Raw genomic sequence first — 14654 nt, 5'->3', positions numbered from 1 at the left:
TCACCTGGCATAATTGTGTTTCAACTTCTTTTTCCCCTCTGAGTAACAAGGTAATGTCCTGATTTTGCTCCAATAAGAGGAATGTTGTTGATTTTACCAGCCACAGTGTCAAGGTCCAGGTATGCTGTTATGTTTCAATCATTCATTGAAAGGAAGGTCAAAGTCTTTTAAGTTTGGGTTTACTTTTTCTAGGCTAAAAACTGTGCTGCTTAAAGAACTTATCACCTGAAGGACATCTGGGTTAAGTCTTGTAACAGGTTAACTGGGACTATGTAGCCACAGACAGAGAAGTTAAGGCTTTGAATGATAGTTTGAAAATTATTCTTATAAAAATAAACACTTCTGTATGTTGGTGTACTTGCTGCAGCCTGACAAAGGAATTGGAAACCACAACATCTGTTTTGACATAAAGCTCTCTGAAGAGCATTTTAGATCATATGGTGAAGGATCTTACATCCCAAATGGCACCTTCCACCTCTGCTGTCCCATACAAAGCTCTAGAGAAGAAATAATGTGAATATCTGTCCATAGACAACTCTCCCTGGCACATTGATCCTGGCAGCACTGATGTAGGTAAGCAGACAGCAGGTGGGATGGTTAAAAATCCTACTGTTAATGGCAGAGGCTGGTTGGTACAAACCCTTTTAAAGATTGGGACAACAGCACATGATGCTGCCACCATCATCTGGACGATGGCATTGGGATTTCACATTTGACATCCAGCAGGGCTATGTCCAAGGTAAAACAAATGGAGTCTTTGAGCAAGAAAATGCAGGGGGAAAAAAAACAAACAAACAAACAAACAAACAAAACAACAAACAAAAAAGAGCCTATGGTCTCTTGTTAAAAGGGTGACTGTTATAAAGGACAGTTAATTTTATTCCCTGAGGCTTTCTGTGTTTCACCACCCTCTGAGAGTGTTTTGAGGTTGCATTTAGTTTATTTATCTCATGATTAAATGAATGTCATCTGCTGTCACTCCTAATGCAAACAACTTCTTTTTTTTCATTATTTTTCCTGATACAGACAAATTGAAAGTCAGGCAGAACGTCCTTTTCTTTCATGTTACAACCTATACTAATAAAAGATTACTTTGTGGAAGCCTTTTTGGTTGAAAAAGAAAATAACAGATTAAACCCCACATAAATGTTATGACTCATGGAAAACTAATAAAGGTATCTCTTTACAGACTGTCATTTCAGGCCTTGGGTTACAAAAGTTATTGCTAATTTTTATTAAACCTGCATGCATGACAACAGTCATGGTTAGGTTGTAATAGTAAAAATGTAAACAGGAAAGTTTATCTTGCAAGTGCTGTAGCATAGCACTCATGCACTGCCTGAGCCTTCCTGCTAAGGAACTGCTTAATGTCTTTGCTAATAAAAGCTCCCAGGAAGGGTTGTTTCTTCTCCATCACTGGCAACGAGATTTTAGCATATAGTAGCTTTTTATGTGTTTATTAGCATAAGAAAAAGAAATCACAAGCACTGAATTAGTGCTGTTAAAATAGGCTGATTCAGAAGATTTCTTTTTTTTTTTTTTTTTTTTTTTTTTTTCTGCTGCCTTTTCCTCTTCTCACACTTTATGATCTCTCAGTTGCAATATTTAGAATTACAGAACACCTGTGGACCTACTGCCAAGATGATTAAAGTCAAAGATACAAAGCTCTTTTTCTAATTCTTTCTGCCAAACAACATCAGATGGTATCCTGACTGCACTCTTTACCTGCAAATACATTGAAAAAACAGAGAACAGGCATCTCAATTCAGAAAAATGTTACAGGCTCCAAATATTCCCTACACGTGTTTTTAGAAGAGACACATAGCAGTCTTTCAGTTCCATTCATTTTAGAGATCTCTGCTGAGCATACTGTATGTCTTAAAGAATACTAAATAAATAAATACATAAATCTTAGAAACTTGATGTATGATTCATCTGATTCAATGTTTGCATGTTTTATAAGAAACATATTCCAATCCCTCGTATAACTAGAAGGGGGGTGGGGTGGGGGTGGGGGTTGGAATCCACCAAGTATTTCTAGAGCACAATTGCTCACTTTCCAATCTAGATGTCAGCAATCTACAGTCACTTCACACTAAAAATGCTTGCTTTTCTCCACTGGCAGTAGCTCAGAGGCAGACCAAACACACTGGCCCCAGCTAAATGAGGATTTGGTTCAAGATTGCTCTGCCTGAATTTAGGTGCCTGCACGTGCCCTGAGGCCGTTCCCATTGCAGATGGAAGGCTTGTCAGTGTAATTAGTGGATTGTCAGAGCAAGACAGCTAAGGCATCCCAGAGCTAGATGCCTGTTTGAAGGCCACCAGAAAACACCTGGGTGAGCTGAAGTCTCCCTGACCTTTCTGACTGCAGCACAGTAGATGTCTTCTGTTGTGACCATTCAGAATCACAGAAGAGCCAGCACAGGGATTCAGGCTGTGCAGAAGTCCAGCTGTGCTATTGTTGCCGTTACCTATAGAAGACGTTTGATTTGAGAGGGACAGTGATTTCATATATCGTTAAAACCAAATGCTACCCAGTTTGCTATTAATAGCACATGGCAAAGTATAAATAACCCTTCACGTGGGTTTGCACATTCTTTACACTCAATATAATGTCAGCAAGAATTCTTCCATTAGTGCACAGTGAGACAATCTCACTTTTATAAAACTGCAGGACAGCTGCAGTGAACTGATTACATTGTAAATACATATGCTAAAATCTTTCCAGAAAAAGCATGAACTTTGCACTTGAAAATAACCATATTTGAGTACTGAAGTTCTGCATATGAGGTTGCTGCAAGACAAATTTGTAGTTCTAATTATGGTAGCTGAAATCCAGAGCAATACTAAATAATAAATAATAAGCACAAAGAAGAGTGTTTCTAGATGGTTTTAAAAGAAACTGAAAATAAGTAAAGAAGGCAGAGATTATTCCTGATGCAAAGAACCAAACCATGGTGTACATCTGTAACTTTAAAGTGGCAGAAAAAAATGAATATGCAATAGTCACCCTTAACACTTTCTAGGAGTAGATACAAATAGTAGTGTCAAGCAGTATGTCACACTCTGCTATTGTGTGACAAGGAATAACACAAAAATAGCAGAAGCATGTAAAATTTTGAATTTAATTTTGAAATTCTGAAATGAAAACATCCTAAAAATTTTTCCTAGAAACAGGAAAAAATGTCAAAGGTTTTTTGACTAATGGCTGCTTAAATTGCGTGGTACAGTTTTTGTTCTCTGACTGGGCAATGGCAGTCTTAGAAGACAAGCATGTGAAATACAGGTTCAGTGAGGAACAAAACACATACTTATTCTCAGATAGCTCTGTTTACACTTTACCAAAATTCTGACGTTGTTTAAACTTTTACTTCAACCAGACTGCTTGTGAATTATGAGATAATATACAAATAACAATTGATTAAGATTTGCAATTTTGTAAAATTGCATAAATAAGCCAGCCAAACTGTGTGGTAAATGACGACTGGTTTTAGAAGATGGAGGTGTGAAAGGAGATGTGAGAGACAAGTACAGGGTGACAAAATTCATTCAGTATTCAGACAAATCAACAGTAGCATAGGTGAAGTGAACAGGAATAATTCATTTATTATTTTTCCTAAATAAGAACACAGGCACATCCTGCAAATTCATCTATCAGCAGGTTTCAACAAAAGTACTTCTGTACAGTGTGCAATTATACCATTGTCATAGTCAAAAAGGTGAAAAGTATAAATGAGCTCATGAAAAAAAAAAAAAGCCTTGAAACATCATTGCAAACCATCTATGTCCTCTTAGCTTATGAGGAGCCTAGGACTGCTATTGCTCAAAGAAAATCCTGGGGGCAACTGCCAGTACATTCGCCTTGCTCTGTTATCTTTCCCCGAGGATTCACTATTTTCTGCTGCTGCTGAGACATGGTACTAGGTAAATGATGCAGTAAAGCATCCCTTAAGTTCTTAAGCTGCCATGCTTGTTACCAGGAAAGAGAATAAGCAATTCTTTCATACCATTCTGGACACCTATCTGGGCAACCTGCTCTAGGGAACCTCCTTTGGCAGGCGGGTTGGACCCGATGGTCTCTTGAGGTCCCTTCCAACCCCTACAATTCTGTGATTCTGTGATAATTACCAGGTAACTCTTTGCTATAGTAAGAGGTGAGATGGTATTTAACAAATATCGAAAGCACCATGTTTGTGATTGCTGGAGCCTGCATGCACCACATGCCCATGGTCGTGTAAATGCCTGAAGTGCTGGATAACAGTCAGTTACCATATAATAGAGGGATAAGGTCAAACTCCTGAAGAACAATAATGGAAAGAAAGGTAATCACAAATTTTGTGATCCCTTGTATCTGAGGTCTATGAGTATGATGAGTTCAGAAAGAGGCTCCTGCACTGCAGGATGGACAAAGCAGCCAGAAGGGCAGGGGAGTAATGAGGTGAGGGGAATCGCCAAAGCCTAATGGTCTTCTGGTGACATGAGAGATCTAGGAGCAGTGGACAGATAACACGGAGACAGCTGGAACTGAATTGGGAAGGCAGAAGGATAAAAATGATGGAAAAACATTCACTGTGGGGTAATCTCATTCCTCAGTTTGGGTGCTCACAGCTAGGCACTGGGGAAGAAGCACATCAATTTAGGCAGTCTGTCTGGACTTTTCCAGTACCTTCCAATGATACCTGAAATAAGACAATATTTGATGAAGAAGCGTTGTGACCAGTTCTGCTGCAGTTTGTCCCACCAGTCACCTCTGTACCTAACTCTACGAAACTCATTCTCTGCACTACTAGGGCTAGAAAGATCCCACATTTAGATTATTTTAGACCTGTAGAGACATCACAAAAGACAAAATTCTCACTCAAATTAACTAAATACCTGTTTGTTTGTTGGTTTGTTTTTAAAGGAATAACTATTTAGATAGTCTATATAAATAATTCCTTTTTTAGCTGCACTCACTGATGTTAGTGGAGAAAAATCTCATCTGGAAGTAGTCTGTCTGCACACATTCAAATATATTTAAACATATAAATTCAGGTATCTCTTTTTTAAAACATTGACTGATCTCTCTCAGCTCTCAAAGGTGGACTTCTTTTAAGAAAAGTGTTTGCTTCCAAAGTTTCTGATATAAAGCAAAGGTTGACTGTGGTGGTGGAAGAACCTCTTTTTACATATGGTGGTTTCTAACACATTACTCGAGAGCTTTCACAGAGGCAGCTGCTGTTATCCATATTTTATGAATAAGGAAGCAGATATCAGGGGTGAGGCACTTTACTAAGTAACATGGTGAAACTACAGCCAAGCTATCCCCAAAGACCATGTCTCCCAAGTTCTCCATCTGCACTGTATCTTAGATATGGTCAAAAGGCAGATTTGTTGGAAAACACAAACGTAGCTGACTTGAATATGTTTAATAACATTTGGCAATTTTATCAAATTCTGATTTGAAGGGAGAAAAGGGGAAAGTGTTCAACAATATTAAGTCACATTATTCCAATATTTGCAGAATTCTGCATTTTCATTTCTTTCCTTATGCTTTAAGTTGTGGTTTTATTGGTTTGTTTGTTTTCTAAGTCTGGTTAAGCATATGCTATGTATAAGGTTATAATTAAAAGAACAAAACAGAAATGAAACTTTTGACTGACATGAAAAAAAAAAAAAACTTTTCCCTTTTCTTCTCAATTTTGAAATGTGAAGTTTTAGTCCAAATCAGCAGGAAAACAAAAATCAAATCAAAATCTCAACTCCTCCAAAATACAGGTGTCTAGTTTCCACAGCACTCCTTTCCTTTACTTGCATTTTCTATCACCTTCTCCACAACTGTTCTTACTAGATACCAGCACAAGAAGAAAACTAACCTTCTGAAATGACTCCTTGACCAAAGGAAATATCCCAAATGAGATTTATTTTGAAAGACATTATCCCACTTAAAGGAAGAGATACTGATAGCAAGTATCAGAATAGAGGAGGAAAAAAAGAAAAAAAAAAAGAAAAAAAAGAAAAAAAAAGAAAAAAAAAGATGGACTGATTAAAGTTGTGGCTTTTTTTATAAGGTTTTCTCTAAAGGGAATTAATCACTATTTTGGCTATGGGTTAAAGTTTAGCAGCTTCAAACTTTGATCAGACATCTTAGAACTGGTAATAAACAGAATCACAGAATATAAATAAATAATTTTAAAAAAAAAAAAAGGTTGGAAGATTGGAATCTCTCTGGAGATTGCTTGGTCCAAGACCCAGTCTCAAAGCAGGGTCAGCTACAGCACATCTTGAATATCTCCAGGGATGGAGATCTCACAGGTTCTCTGAAAGAAGTATTAGAAGGTCCCTCTCTGGTTACCAAACCCTGCAGAAGTCTATTTCTGCACATTAAAAGGCAATTGCACTTTAAATACTCCAACAATTCACATAAATGGATAACAGGAAAACAGTCCTAAGTTTCATCAGTGACTTAAGATCATTTATTTAGTTTTTGGCAGAAGTTGAAGACTTATTTTTAGCTTTTTACAAAAACTACTTCAGAGTGCTCATAATTCATTACTGCATTGTCCTGTTTAGCTTTCCAGTGTTGTATGAATTAAAAAAAAAAAAAGTTGCAATAGCTTTATTATTTTTGGAAATGTGTATAAACCATAAGGTAGGATCAGTGTTGTGGTACCAAATCTCAGAAATACTTACAACCAATTTTCCAGCAGATGATTAAAACATGGTAATCAACAACATGTTGGATTTGACTGAATGCCACTTGGCTGCACATAAAATATTACTGCACAAGTTGAATAAATTTAAGTTTGTAATATTTGTATATCTTATGAGATCATATAAACCCTTCGTCTGACATGAGTTTAGGTTAGTCTCCCTTATTTCAATTTTATAAACAAGCACCAACATTAAGGATCAGTCTTTCTCCATCTCCTTTTCTCTTTTTAATCCATAGGTTTAACCGTGACAGAGTGACTGATAAACTTCACTAATGACTATTTGTTTCACATCGACCCAATTCATTTCTTGTGGAAATACTTTATCTCAGCTAAGAAATATATGAGAAACTTAGGTGAGATTAAGTGAAATCAGTGGAATAGCTGCATTTAATGTAGCTTATATTGCTGAGTCAGAATTTGTCCTGGCAGGGAAACTACCTTAATTTGTTTTTTCCCCTAACAATCTGAGTTACAATCTGAATCATTAAGGTGATAAAGTGAAACCTGTATGAGTGGTTGTTTTTATTAGCAAACAACTTATGTTAGAGCACTGTAAAATATGCAGACCAAATCACCAATATAAAAAATGCTTTATTTTTCCTAGTTATATCTCCAATTGAAGTTTACCATCTTACCATCTAAAAACCTTGTGAAGACCAAACACAAGTAGTTTTTACTTTGATGTAGCTAGACAACTTCATATATGCCATACATAGCCATTACTTTCAGTAGTTACCCAGGGTCCAAACAATCTTAAAAATAAACCCCTTTGCTGCCAGGAGAATATCCAAAAAGATAAAGTAGGTCTCTGATGTGCAGTCTTGTTCTCAAGCTATTTAAACATCTTAAGGTCATGCTAATAATATTTTCTAGATGACATTGTAAATGTTTTCAAGGTTATCCATACCTGTGTTAACACCAAGGCCTTCACTCACAGTCGTAATGCTTTTTGAAGAAATTTCCCCAGCTGTCAGCTTCCCACACAGTGGTGCAGTTTGGGTGCAATTGCAGCAGATGTCTTTTGGAGGCACCAGCCTAGAAGCTCCAGGGGTATTCCCACTTGTTGGGGGGACACAAGAGATCAACCATCAACCAAAGCCATGGACAGCTTCAAGCCACATACAAGGGGCTACTGTTCCTCCAAAGAACTAGACAGAATCTAGTCCAAGGGAAAAAAAAAACAAGAATCACCAGCACTGTAGATGTGAGGACTCATCAGCAGCTGCTTCATTCCCCTGACTCATTCCTGCTGTGATGAACCGTTTGATAAAGTAGATGCAGCCCCTGAAGATTTCACAGTAATTAGGACTTGCAGTCCAGCCATTGATGATTCTGTGAATACCATATATTTGCTAGCAACTACATGGCCGTTCATTTTCTGAGGTGGCAGCAATACCTCTGGAGATTTCAAAGAGAGTATGTGGTTTTTGAGGAGAGGACTATACACATGTTCCTGCTTGAATGTGAGCTTGTTGCAATGTTGCATCAGCCCATCCCTGCCTAGCACCGCTCCCAGTGATCTTGCATGTGGATTGAACTGGAGATAAGATGGATCTGCCTTTTTTTTTTTTCATTTGTCCCTGTTTTTAAAGATGTACTGGTTTAGCAGAAGCAGCAAGACTGAGGAATGAGTGTTATCTTTGAAGGACTGCAAACAAGAAGTTACCTTGATTTCTCTGAGAAACTAGAGGCATGGACCTATCACTTAACATAGCCATACCCCCTATTGCTGTACCTCATCAAAGAACCTTAGCACAAAGGTCAGAATTACTGAAGCAATGCATGGCTTATCAAGGAAAAAAAAATCATCCACTGTGAATTCATGTGTTTTTTTGCTTTGTTTGAAATGTCTCAAGGTTTCTCTTTGATGTACCTAGAGATTGGCAACCTTTCAGTTCAGATGTAGCACGTTTTGATCAGTCGTGCCTTCAATAGGGGAGTAAACATTCAAAACACCAGTAATTTTGAATGCTTCAGCTTTAAAATTGCAAAACTTTTCAGGATGCTTCCTATACCTTGACCGATTATCAAAGGTTAGAACTACTTTTCAGGTGTCTCTATTAAGATTTTAATATGAACCGATAAATATAGATGAATAATTCACCTTTTGCTTTCCTTTGGTACAAAACCTATTTTTAAATCTTAAAGGGACATGAACCATTTAGCTTAACATTCTTCAAATAATTTAATATTTTTCGTGCATGTCTCATGACAAAACCTGATGTGATGACAACATATTCAAAGACTTAATAAATACCTTAAATTGTTAAAGATTCTGCAGTCTTCTCACTACTGAGTCTTTTTGTTTCTCTAGTAAATATGTTATCTGAAATCTTAAAAAAAAAAAAAAAAAAAAGAATGTGGCAGCATTATGCCCAATACCATCTTGCCAAGGATACAATGTTCTTTCAAAAACAATCTTGATGTCTGTAGCACTCATCTCGTTTTTAAGTAAATACTGCCAGGCCTTGTGTCTGTGAAATACTCCTCCTGAGATCTGATGTTTGATCCCAGTGAACAAGACTGATATTTTCATTTCCAAACGAAGATGCAATTGCATTACCATAAAAGTCACATTGCTGTTGGCTGTAATGTAAATGCCCACAGATGTCCTCTTGACCCTGAAGGTGGCATCATATTGTAAGGTTTCCAGTAATAGAGAGAGCTCCTTCTGTTCATATCTGCTGGATGAAAGCAGCAAAAATCCCACCATAATTTTACTTTTGCATCAGTAAAAATAATTCAAATTATCTTAAAATGTTTATTTGGTTTTATGAAAAAAATGTAAATAGTTTAAAAAATGGTAAAAGATAGAAAAGAGTTACCAAGAAATAGAAGGACAGACCATGATTTTTGTTGCTTTTGTGAAAATCTAGGCTCGCTCCAATAAAACCAATGGAAGTATTTCATTTTCCAGTGCCACAGCTGGAATCGGAATGGGTATCTTGGATTGAAATCATCTTGTAAAGATCAGAAACTGCAACAAACCCAGGAATCATCATTTCTAGCCTGCTTTCCAAAGGACACGAAACTTACATAATATGCTCTATTTCCCTGTCTGCCTGTCCCATCCCCAATACCCTGATTTTAAGATTTCACGGAGTGGTTATAACGTCAAAGCTACCACATCTCTAACTCTTCCTGAACTCACACGAGGAAGAGAGACTATGGCTGCCTGTATTGACCGTGACCTGGGTTCCTCCTTGGCATGCCTCATCCACCCAGGAGCTCAGGCACAAGCTGGAGCTCACAAGAAAACAAGGCTTCAGCAGTGCTGCTGCTTGGGGACCACTCGCACAGTACCACCATGTGCCCAAACCTTTGCCAAAAGCACTGCAGGAGGGTTTCAGAAGAGAGGATCTCTGCCTGGGGTTGATGTAGTGCAGAGAAGATGGGCGGTCAAGCAGCTGCCTGATCTCCCCTTTAAGCTACCCAGAAGCCGAGCTTCACAAATTGTTCCCAGGTGGGAGTGCCAGAACACCTTGGCTCTGCTGCTCAGTGATGCACCCCTGCCATGGTGAGAGCTGTGGTGCTGGTATACCAATGGTGGGAGTGTCCCTGCTGCACAGGGCTGGTCCCCATCTTGCTCTGCTGCTCAGATAGCTAGCAGTACTTCAGGCAGCATGCAGACAGCTCTTCTAATAGATATAGCTTCTCCTCTGTGGTTGCTAATAGACTATTTCTGTTATACATATGTCTGTCTCCAACCCTTGCAAGAATGGAAATTTTTATTTCCCAGACCAGACACCGAGAATTATAATTTATCAGCAGACTGCAGGGTCACTTGCTCCATATGATTTAATTTAGGCAATTTTCTGCTACACTGTAGCCAACAATTTCTTAACGAAAATGCTTTATGTATTGAACAGGCATATTTTTTTTTTCAGTCCAAAGACCTGATGTCCTTTTCCAGTTCAGGTTCAGGTACTGCATTTACCGTCGTGTCCATTGCCTGGGCCAGGCTCTTCCTGCCCTGCCTGGCAAGAAGCCAAGCATGCCACTCTTGCGTTTGCTTCTCCTCATACATACTCATATGTGCATTTTTCTCTGAAATGTCTGCAAGAGCTTGCTTTGCTCTGCAGTTGTGCCAGAGGGTCGCTCTATCACAGTGCAGGATGTCAAACGTTCCCCTAAGCCTTGGTGTCCCAGCTGTTTGGCACAGGTGATGCATTGCCTCAGCCTTCACTGGCAAACACTCTTCCCACATCTCTCAAGTCCATGAACCTCAAGGCAGGGTCTGGGGAGTGCAGTCCCCACCACTGAAAGTGAAGGTTGAATTTGAGACCACCTGGTGAACCTGAACATGCACAAGTCTGTGGGCCCGATGACATGCATCACAAAGTCTTGAGGGAGAAGGCTGATGAAGTTTCCAGGCCTCTCTCCATCTGACTTGAAAAGTCCTGGCAGTCAGGTGAAGTCCACACTGGAAAAAAGGGAAACATCACTCCCATTTTTAAAAAGGGTAGAAAGGAGGACCCGAGGAACTACAGACCTGTGAGCCTCACCTCTGTGCCTGGGAAGATCATGGAACAGATCCTCCTGGAAGCCACAAAAGTCACACAGAAGGTGGGGAGTGATTCAACACAGCCAACATGGCTTCACCAAATCCCGTAACATTTCTTAGGTCATAGTTTCCCAGCTGTTCTGCTCCTGTCAGAATGGTAAGCACTTATACTTAAAAGACTGAAATTGCACCACAACCAACATTTCTCAGAGTTCTGCCAGTGCCGAAGTCCCTGCTTGCGTTCCCTAGGTGAGTGGTAACATTGCTTTTTAATCCCCTCATATGAACATGCAAGCAGGATTCAACTTATGAGCACAAATATGAGCCGCTTCAATTCTTGCCCCTTTTATATCTGGCCCTCAGATTAGGTAGGAAATTGGGCTCTATATTTAAGACATTGTGTTGAATTCCTGCCTCTGCTACCACAATATTCCTGACAGCTAAAGCATCTTTTAGCATGGCACAGCGATTATACATTTATCAGCCAAATCTGTTTCCAGTTGAGAGAAAAAAATAGATTTTGCTTGGGATCTTCAGAGCATTTTCAGTAAAGAGTGATTCCCCAGAATTTACAGATGAGCAATTACTGCTTTTTAAATCACTCACTATATGTTACTGCTCCCATGAATAACATTTATTTCAGCCAGCATTATAAGTCAAAGCAGCACTTCCTAACAGTCTGTCCAGGGACCTGTGAATACAGGGATTGTTTGGAGAACAGAAAAAACACAGCAATGATCCTCACCTGGACATCCATCACGGGGCAGTGTGTCCATAGCAAGGTGGCATCTCAGCATCTAATGTGAGATGTCTACTGTGAAGAGGTCTGAGTTAGTACCCATAACTTTACATTGCTTTTGTAATCACCAGAAGAAATAGGCAATTTCAGGATGCAATTTCTTTGGCCAGTTTTATGTTTACTTTATGATGACATGGTGCAATGAATCCCATGTACTTACTCGGAAAATGTGCTTGTCAGCCATGGCAGGAGAAAGCTCTGATGCAAGTGTTTCTCCGGGCCACTTTTCCCTAAATTGCTCGCTGTCCTTTCCTACTTCAGGGAAATACCTTGGAGCCAGTGGGGTGGGATTTGATCCCTCCCAATGAAGAACAAAAGGGCGAGAAACTCCGCAGTTCCCACACAGGCAAAGCTGTCAGTGGCACAGCCTCTTCATTAGCCCTTTGTCCTATGATCAAAACCTGCCTACTTCCCACAGACTGTTTTAAAACAAACAGAGAAAATAATTGTGAGGAGAGAAATGGCTTTCCGATCAGCAAACACACAGTTCAGAGAACCCAGCTCCTTTCCTGACCTGTCACCACTGATGTACTTCACTGTGGGTCAGATCTTCAAACGCTGCCAATGGACTTGGTGGCACTGATGTCACCAGCTTGTGATCTGATGGCAGGTCAGTCCTCTGTCACGAGACTGCCAGGTAGGAGCAAAAGCAGGTTAGTAAGTTCTGTACATCAGGATGATTTGCCACCATGGCTTTTCACTAGGGTAAAATTTAATCCCTTCAAGCACTACTACTTCTGCCCGGCCATGGAAAGGGATAAATGGTTTTCTAGAGAACACACTCAGTGACTTTTATATCGTTCAGTGAGCTACTGCTTCCTGATGTATTGCAGTAATGAGGAAAAGAGAAACATTATTTTCTTGGTAGAGGGTCAGAGGAGCCTGTCGAGGAAAACACTGTCATAAAGTATCTATTTTACAATCACATAGCCATATATGCCAAAATGGAAATAAAGCATTCAAATGACAGAATAATTAGAGCTGTAATAGGTTTATAGGTTTTAGCAGAAATTCTGAAATGTGCAAATGTATGAAAACTCAGTTTGTAACAAATTAGCATAGTGCTACAGACCAGATCAGACCAAGAATAACCTCGTCCATCCAAAACAGCTAGGTTGAACAGAAAGGCAAATGTAGACAACATTAAAGGTCAGGAGTTTGGCACTCTCTTAAAAGAAATTCTGGTACACGTTTGGGTACCAGTGCTGCAGTTGCTGAGAGCAAAGGAAAGGATGCCAAAAATGAGTAATAGGGGGATAGATGCCCAAATCCTGCAGAAGCTTATTACCACAGAGCACCAAAGACCAGATTTAGGAGTCGTTTACTTTTATAAATCTTACCTGCAGGCTGTCTCTGGAAACTCCAAGCCACTTGAATTTCTGATAAAGCAGACAAGGGAGGATGAGGGAGCCTTTCACAAATGGAAGATGTATCGCAACATCCACATTCCTCCATCTTCCTAGTGCTCTTTCTTTGGTTCATTCACTTGTATTTCCACACACCCTGCTCTCCAGACAGCCTCTCTGAGGAGTGTTAACACACCGCATGCTCCAGCCAGGTACAACGTGAGCTGCATTCAGTAAGTTCAATCTGCAGCAGCCACCCAAGACACCCAACTCCACGTACTCTGCAAAACTGATGCAGGCACAAAGGTGATGGTACAATACCAGAGGACAGTTCTGGAATAAACAAGACTCAAAACAGGTCATATTTTAAAACACTGACAGAAATGTCCAGGAAAAAAAAGTCAAAATGAGTCAATCAGATCAAAAAAAAAAAAAAAATCAAAGTCAAAAAGTCAATCTTAGTCAAAGGTCGATATTTTAAAATTGATGTAGTTTACTTCTTTGAGGGCAGGTTCTACCGTTATACTCTTTACCTAGCCAAAGCAGTGTCATCATCTCCTGCACCTCCCTTTTCTGAGCAGAGTCCACCCTTGGGTGACTGGAGCATCACCTGCTCAAGGCTTGGCCCGGTTGACACTGTGACATGCAACAACACTGTTGCCATTAGAGCAAGCTTTCCGTGTTATTTGTTCAGGCCCATCAACCATGGACTGACACCGTTTGCCTTCTCAAACAGCTCCCAACCAGTCTAAATTTAGAACCCACTGCTCCACCAGTTGCCACTAGAACATAAAGCTGCTGGCAGCGTATTAACACCAGTGAGGCTGGCAGCGGCACTGTGGTCTGGGGGTACAGGGGACAGCTACAACTGATGGTCCTCTGCCAGCGCGCCATGGTATAGGACCAGAATGCAGCATGATGTTGGCACCAAAGCCACTAAGGGACAGGAGAGACACATCCCTGTAGGAAGGAACTGGGGAGACAGACTGGCAGGGGCAGAGGCAGAGGTAGGGCAGGGGCAGGGGCAAAGTAGGAGCAGGACCAGTCCCACAGAGCTTGAGTCCACTCCATGCATTGCTGTATCTCATTTTACAGATCTGTTAGTGACCCCAGATGGAGATGAGGAGCAGTAGAGGAGCCATGAAGTGGAAACTAGCAAAAATAAATAACAAAAAAGCTACCAAAAAGAAAAAAAAAAGGAAGAAAAGAGAAGAAAATGAAAAAGGAAAAAGGAAAGAGAAAGAGAAAGAGAAAGAGAAAAAGAAAAGAAAAAAGAAAAGAAAAAGAAAAAAAAGAAAAGAAAAAGGAAA

The 14654-nt window shown here is 39.8% G+C and overlaps 1 long non-coding RNA gene across 3 annotated transcripts; it reads right to left on the bottom strand.

The window, feature by feature from the left end:
* Nucleotides 1–1539: 1539 nt before the first annotated feature.
* LOC121066894 lies at nucleotides 1540–10086 on the bottom strand. Of its 3 annotated transcripts, XR_005818012.1 has the most exons (6): nucleotides 9847–10086; nucleotides 9541–9704; nucleotides 9259–9376; nucleotides 7603–7854; nucleotides 2358–2471; nucleotides 1540–1725 (listed from the first exon to the last, which is right to left on the bottom strand). It is a non-coding gene; the product is annotated as an uncharacterized LOC121066894 (long non-coding RNA). The 3 variants fall into 3 exon arrangements; XR_005818011.1 differs by lacking the exons at nucleotides 1540–1725; nucleotides 2358–2471 and having other exon boundaries at nucleotides 6445–7854; XR_005818013.1 differs by lacking the exons at nucleotides 1540–1725; nucleotides 2358–2471 and having other exon boundaries at nucleotides 6445–7854; nucleotides 9541–9672.
* Nucleotides 10087–14654: the final 4568 nt, after the last annotated feature.

The sequence above is a fragment of the Cygnus olor genome, chromosome 3 (assembly GCF_009769625.2).
Source record: "Cygnus olor isolate bCygOlo1 chromosome 3, bCygOlo1.pri.v2, whole genome shotgun sequence".
In the NCBI taxonomy this organism is placed as follows: domain Eukaryota; kingdom Metazoa; phylum Chordata; class Aves; order Anseriformes; family Anatidae; genus Cygnus; species Cygnus olor.
The sequence above is the reverse complement of the archived record's forward strand: the minus strand, read 5'-3'. Positions and strand labels throughout refer to the sequence as shown.